Below are 6000 nucleotides of genomic sequence, written 5' to 3'. Positions count from 1 at the left end.
TATGAGGAGAGAGGCCAGTGTTATGAGGAGAGAGGCCAGTGTTATGAGGAGAGAGGCCAGTGTTATGAGGAGAGAGGCCAGTGTTATGGGAGCTCTGCACACAGGACACAGCAGAAGGGGAACCGAGGAGAGGGAAGGGAAGAGAGGGGGCGCTCTAGTGTTCCGCCTCAGGAAGTGAGAGGAGACACACAGACAGTCCTCCTGAGAGGAGGAGGAGGAGGAGGAGGAGGAGGGAGAGGGACAGGAGGGGGAGGGGAGAGTGTGTGCTGGCGGGAGGAGGAGAGTCCGGTGTGTGTGAAGGGTGCGGCTCTACAGTGCGACAATACACCCCAAATATCACCTCTCTGACACCCCGACACCCAGGACTTCTCCCCCTTCCTCTGTACTCCACACTCACCCCCCAGGACTTCTCCCCCCACCCCATAACCTTTTTATTCTTTATTCGCCCCGCCCCCCGGAGGGAAGAAGAAGGTGGAGGAGGGGAGGAGAGGAGAAGTTGTGTGTGGAAGTTGTCCGCTCTTTGTGTGCTCTGAGCCGGGATCTGGGATCTGTACTGCCCGGAGGAGGAGATCGGTGGATGTATAGGGGGGTCTGCCGGGGAGGAGAGGAGATCTCCGCACACAGGAGAGGAGAGGAGGTGAGAGATCAATCATTACACTTCACACTGTCCTCCGATCACACAACACCTCTCATCATATCCTTCTCTCCATCATATCCTTCCCTCTATGATCGGGTCACACACATAGGATCCGGTCATAAGCTGGCCACACATACCATACAATCGAATCGTACACACTCCTCTGTACAGAGCTTGGTCTGTTAGTCCCATTGATTTTATATACACGGGTGTTTGTGGATCTCCTGTGATCAGCTGGCCACACACACTATACAATCTGTACACCGTGATCTGTAGAGGTTGGTTACACACACACTATACAATCTGATTGTACACAGTGATCTGTAGAGGTTGGTTGTTTAGTCTCATAGATTTGATATAAACAGGTTCTTTGTGGATCTCTTGTCATCGGTGTTTTAATTGAGATGGGCACATTCCATACAATCTGATTGTACGCTGTGATCTATTAAGATGTAGGTATTTTAGTCTCTTCGATTTTACATAGACAGGTCCTTGTGGGTTTCTGGTTTGCCTTACCACACATCATACAATCTGATTGTACACAGCCCTCTATAAAGGGGTAGGTCTTTTATGTCCCATAGAGTTTTTTTATAGACAGGTTGCTTTAAATTTCTTGTCATCAGTTGGCTACACTCCATACAATCTGGTTGTACGCAATGATCTGTAGTCCCAAAGATTTTATATAAACGGGTCCCTGTGGATCTCTCGTCATCTGTGTTTTTTTTTTTTTTTTTAAACTGGCCAGATACTATATATACAATCAGATTGTACAATCACTTTAGAATATATATAGCGCCAACAGTTTGCTGAGCACTTAACATCAGTAGGACAGACAAGAGTACAGTTATAATAGAATTCAATAGAGGAGGAATCGGAGGGTCCAGCTCTGCAGAGCTTACAATCTAAAAAGTACGAGAACAAAGCGAAACAACCCAACCAATTAGTATGAAATCGGACAGATCCTCGTATTTCATCATTGATGGGGATCTACAGGAACCTATTATTATTATTATTATTATTATTACAGGTATTTATATAGTGCTGACAGTTTGCACGCCACTGTCCATTCCCATCAGTCCCTTCCCCCCGGAGCTTACAATCTAAGGCCCCTTCCTCCCATACACACACAGTCTATAGACAGGAGACGATTGCTCCAGCACCATGAGGACAGACACTCCATGTCATCAGATCAGGCCGGTCCTTGTACTAGATGATGAGAGATCTAAAGGAGTTCTGAGGATAAAACATAAACGATGCATTGGGATTGTATCACATCTGACAGGTTCTGCTACATAGGTGATGGAGGATGGTACAATCAGATTGTATAGTGTATGATCGATTTGGGATTGCTAGCTGTCACCAGCAGGTCTGTCCTGATGACCCTCCTTGTATTGAACCCGTATGGTCTCCTTTATAATATAAAGTGCTGCATTACCTGCTGGTGCCGTATTATCATCATGATCAGTCCTTTCTCTTCTACCCGTACTATCTCCTCTATTATTATCTATCTATCTATATATATTCACTGTATAATAATAGTAATGATAATAACCATTACCAGTCCTTCCTCTTGTATTGTACCTGTACTATCTCCTTTATATTGTACACTATCTGTTGGCGTGGTATAATAATCATCAGTCCTTCCTCCTGTGGCCTTTTGTAGAAGATGTGGGTAAGGTGGATTGGTGTGTGTGTGGGTGATGGGCTCTACCTGCTATGTCTGGGGTGAGCGTCAGTTCCTGAGATCACTGGATACCGGTGGAAGAAATGGAACTGATGCCTTCATCTCAGTCTGGGCTGTACATGGTTTTTAACAATTATAAAATAAAAAACGTCCTGTCCTTTTCTAACCTCTCACAGATCACGTTACTTCCTCAGATTTGAGTTGGTGTTAAACATCCAGCACTGTACAGGTTGGCTCTATGACAGAAGCATGTTCTCCCCCCTCCCCTCCCCCCCTTGTTGCGGATATGGTGATCCCGGTTTGCCATGACATGCAGTGTTGCAGGTTGTTGCCTGGCCCGGGCCTTGCCTGTATACACTGGAATCAGTCCACCGTGTTCTCGCATTGGTGTTGCTTAGCAGTTTGGTAACGCAACAATGAGCTGGAATGGAATCAGGTTTCCAGTGAAAGCGCCGGCGGCTGCGTGCTGCTGCACTTTGTAGGGAGCCTCTCTCTCTCTCTCTCTTTTCTTTTTTTTTTTTTTCCTGAGCTGCTGTTAATTTGATGTAGTTGGACAAAATGTGATTGGTTATAGAGCGTCTCCTCGTGTCGCTAAGCAAAATGTGTGAATGCAGACTGTTGCGCTACCCTGTGTCTGCTCCGCTGGTTTTACATCTCTGCAATGTCTGGCAGAAGTTCATGCTGAACCAGGAAACAGAAAATCGTCTCCCGTATTCAGAGACAGGATCGAGCGAACCGTGCGACCACATAGAAAATGTATTCATGCAGAAAGGTGGTCTGGTCTGATCTCTGCAGTATTTAAGACATTATTATTATTTTTTTTTAGGGTTGAAAATGTTTGTATTGGTAGAATAAACAGAAATATGATTGACATATCGCTTAAAAGAAAGCGGCAACAAGCATGCCAAATGGTGTTGTTTTTTTTTTTTTTTATATATATATATTAATTATTTTATATAATTAATTGTAATATTTTTTTAATTCCGGTGGACTTTTGTGTGCGGTTGTCCTCTCCTGATTTCACCCCTTTGTGCTCTGTCAGAGCAGTTTTCATCAAGTTGATGTGCAGTGACTGTAGTAATGGGGGGGGGGGTTGTCTGTCCCTGGGACATAATCCTCCTGGCCTGTCTCTGTACACACAGTGGAGCTCTTTGTTCATTCTCAGGCATGCACATTGTGGCTGCTCCTCGTCGGGCTGAGCTCTGGACTGACCGGCCCACAATGCTAAATTCTCATTTCACATCCAGCCAGCAATATGCTGAGCCAAGCGTTTCAGCCAGGTCTCCCTATTGGTTCCTTCTCTTTTCTTTTTACGTTTGCGGTGTGTGTGTGTTGTGTGTGTGTCACCCAAAATAAATCATTACCGGGATTCTGCTCAGTTGGAGGAGGGTGTTCTGATTGAAGGCCCATTTAGATGTATGTGTGTAGAGGTGTGTTTTATGTAGTGTTAGGCCGGTGGGGTGTCATGCGTCAATGTGTGTTTCTTTTGAGGGTCTACCTTCCAACTATCAATCAAAGGTCACATCCCCATGTGTGTCCTATCCATCGAACAGGTTGTTGACTATAGGTCAACTATTCCTAGTGGGAGATATCAATCAGAAAATAAATCAATCATTTATCAAAGTGTGTATTGCCACCAGGGATCTCTCCTGAGGTCTGACATTTGTCACACTCAGAACCTGTGTTCCCTTTTTTTTTATTATTTTATTTTTTACTCCAATGAGCTGCTGTCCAGGTCATTCTTCCCACCTTTTTGTTTATGTGAGCTGCAGAGAAGGCATGACTTGGGCCGCGGTTCTTTAGAGCTGAAATAGAGAACGCATTGGCTAGAGAGGAGTTTGGAGGATGCCTGAGCTCATCTCCCATAAACATTAACCAAGACTTGTTAATACCTTGGGCTGCCATTGACATCTATGCGCACCCCAATGCACTTAAACACAGAAAAACAATGCACGTCGTATTTTATAAAACACATTACAGCGCTGAGATAAGAATGTAGGGCGTTTTAGCACATTGCAATGCATGTATTAAAATGCATCAGTGTACATTTTAACATGCTAAAATGAATGTCTCACTTCCCCATCATAACAATCACTATTACCAATACCATCTCTGTAGTGCAATGTGTTTTGAAAATTATGACATGTCCCTTTTTTTTTTCCCCCTTCGTTTTAATGCATTGGAGGGGCCATAGAAGTCAATGGCGATATATAAAAATACAGGTCTTGGGGAGTATAAATCTGTGCCCTGTGTGATGGACGTGTTTACCTGCATGGGAGGATGCACAGGTGTTGCAAGCATCTCTGTGCAGGATGTCCCATTGCTGTCAGTTGGGACACAGCCATTGCTCCCAATATGACATCAGTGCCAGCGCAAGGTCCCAAATACATCCAGGGTGCGTTGTAATTGAAAATCACACTATCTTCACCATTCGAATGTTCCCATCAAGTGTCAAGTAGACGGATCCACTGCACAAAATGTCACATGTCTTATTTACTTCATTACTTGTCTTCATACTTGTGGTGAGGAGAGAGATCCACCTTGGAGATGACCTGACCTCCTGCTTCAGAGACATTCGGGAGGCTGGGTGGTGATCTCTCCGTGGAATATCTTGTGCCACCTTTAGAAACAATGATTCTGTGGCAATGTTCTTCCAGGTCCATTTCCAATAAAAGTTTAGTCCCTGTGGGTACCTATGTCAGTAAAGTTGCTTTTTTGTTGAAAACTCTTCTGATGTTGGCAGTCCATTGTGGCCTCCAGGCCTACAAGTCACATGGCCCGAATCAGAGTGCTATTGGATCTGCTAATTCCAAGTGATGGGTACTTTGTGATATCACTGGACCTGCTTACCCTGCATTCTTATGTTTATAAGTATTTTTATGAAGTGAAACTGCACTTTTATTTGTAGGAGAACTATACCCTTTCTTTCCACAATGACTGCACTGTGATCTTTGTTGCAGTAACCTTGGAATCTTCATTTTTTCCAGTGGCTCCATGCTTGAAATGCCTACCAGAGCTGCGCTGGCCATCCAACAGAGTGTTACCAGAGTCTGCAGAAGGAGATTACAGGTCGGATTCTCAGGGCTCATGTACACTGCAGCTCCAAGAAGCTCCTTCTGTAACTCCATCACTTGTGTGTTTTAGAGAGGATCTTTTAAATGTAAAAAAGAAAAAAACGCTCAAAAGCTCCTTACATCAAAAATTATAAGTCCGCAGCTACAAAAACTATAGCTTCTGACTTTTAATATTAGGACACTTACCTGTGCCAGGATCCATTAAACTGTCCCAAATGTTAAGGGGGGGAGGGTTGGGTGAAGTTCCTCTTTAACGTGCAATAATAATGCTAGGCGCATTCTCGCGTTACTGTGTCAAGAGCGTACATGAGGCCTTAGACCGGCACAAATGTACTACAACCAATTCAGACAACAGCCAATTAACCTTGAAATGTGTCTTTGGAATGTGGGAGGAAACAAGAATAGGCCCTTTTCACACGGGCGCCTCCGTGAAGTGGGATCAACTTGTTCAGTGAGGGAGCAACTTAAAGTGGAGTTCCACCCAAAAATGGAACTTCCACTTTTTGGATCCCCCCCCCCCCCCTCCGGTGTCACATTTGGCACCTTTCAGGGGGGAGGAGGGAGCAGATATCTGTCTAATACAGGTATTTGCTCCCACTTCCTGG

The 6000-nt window shown here is 44.6% G+C and overlaps 1 protein-coding gene across 3 annotated transcripts in view; it reads left to right on the top strand.

The window, feature by feature from the left end:
• Positions 1-232: 232 nt before the first annotated feature.
• ERBIN (erbb2 interacting protein) overlaps positions 233-6000 on the top strand; it is a 341118-nt gene continuing 335350 nt past the window's right edge. For all 3 annotated transcript variants that reach the window (XM_073623490.1, XM_073623499.1, XM_073623482.1), the window contains exon 1: positions 233-637. The gene's annotated coding sequence lies outside the window, so the exon portion shown is untranslated. The remainder of the gene's footprint in view (positions 638-6000) is intronic.

This window comes from Aquarana catesbeiana, linkage group LG01 (genome assembly GCF_042186555.1).
Source record: "Aquarana catesbeiana isolate 2022-GZ linkage group LG01, ASM4218655v1, whole genome shotgun sequence".
Taxonomy (NCBI): Eukaryota; Metazoa; Chordata; class Amphibia; order Anura; family Ranidae; genus Aquarana; species Aquarana catesbeiana.
This window is presented reverse-complemented; position numbering and strand designations above follow the sequence as displayed.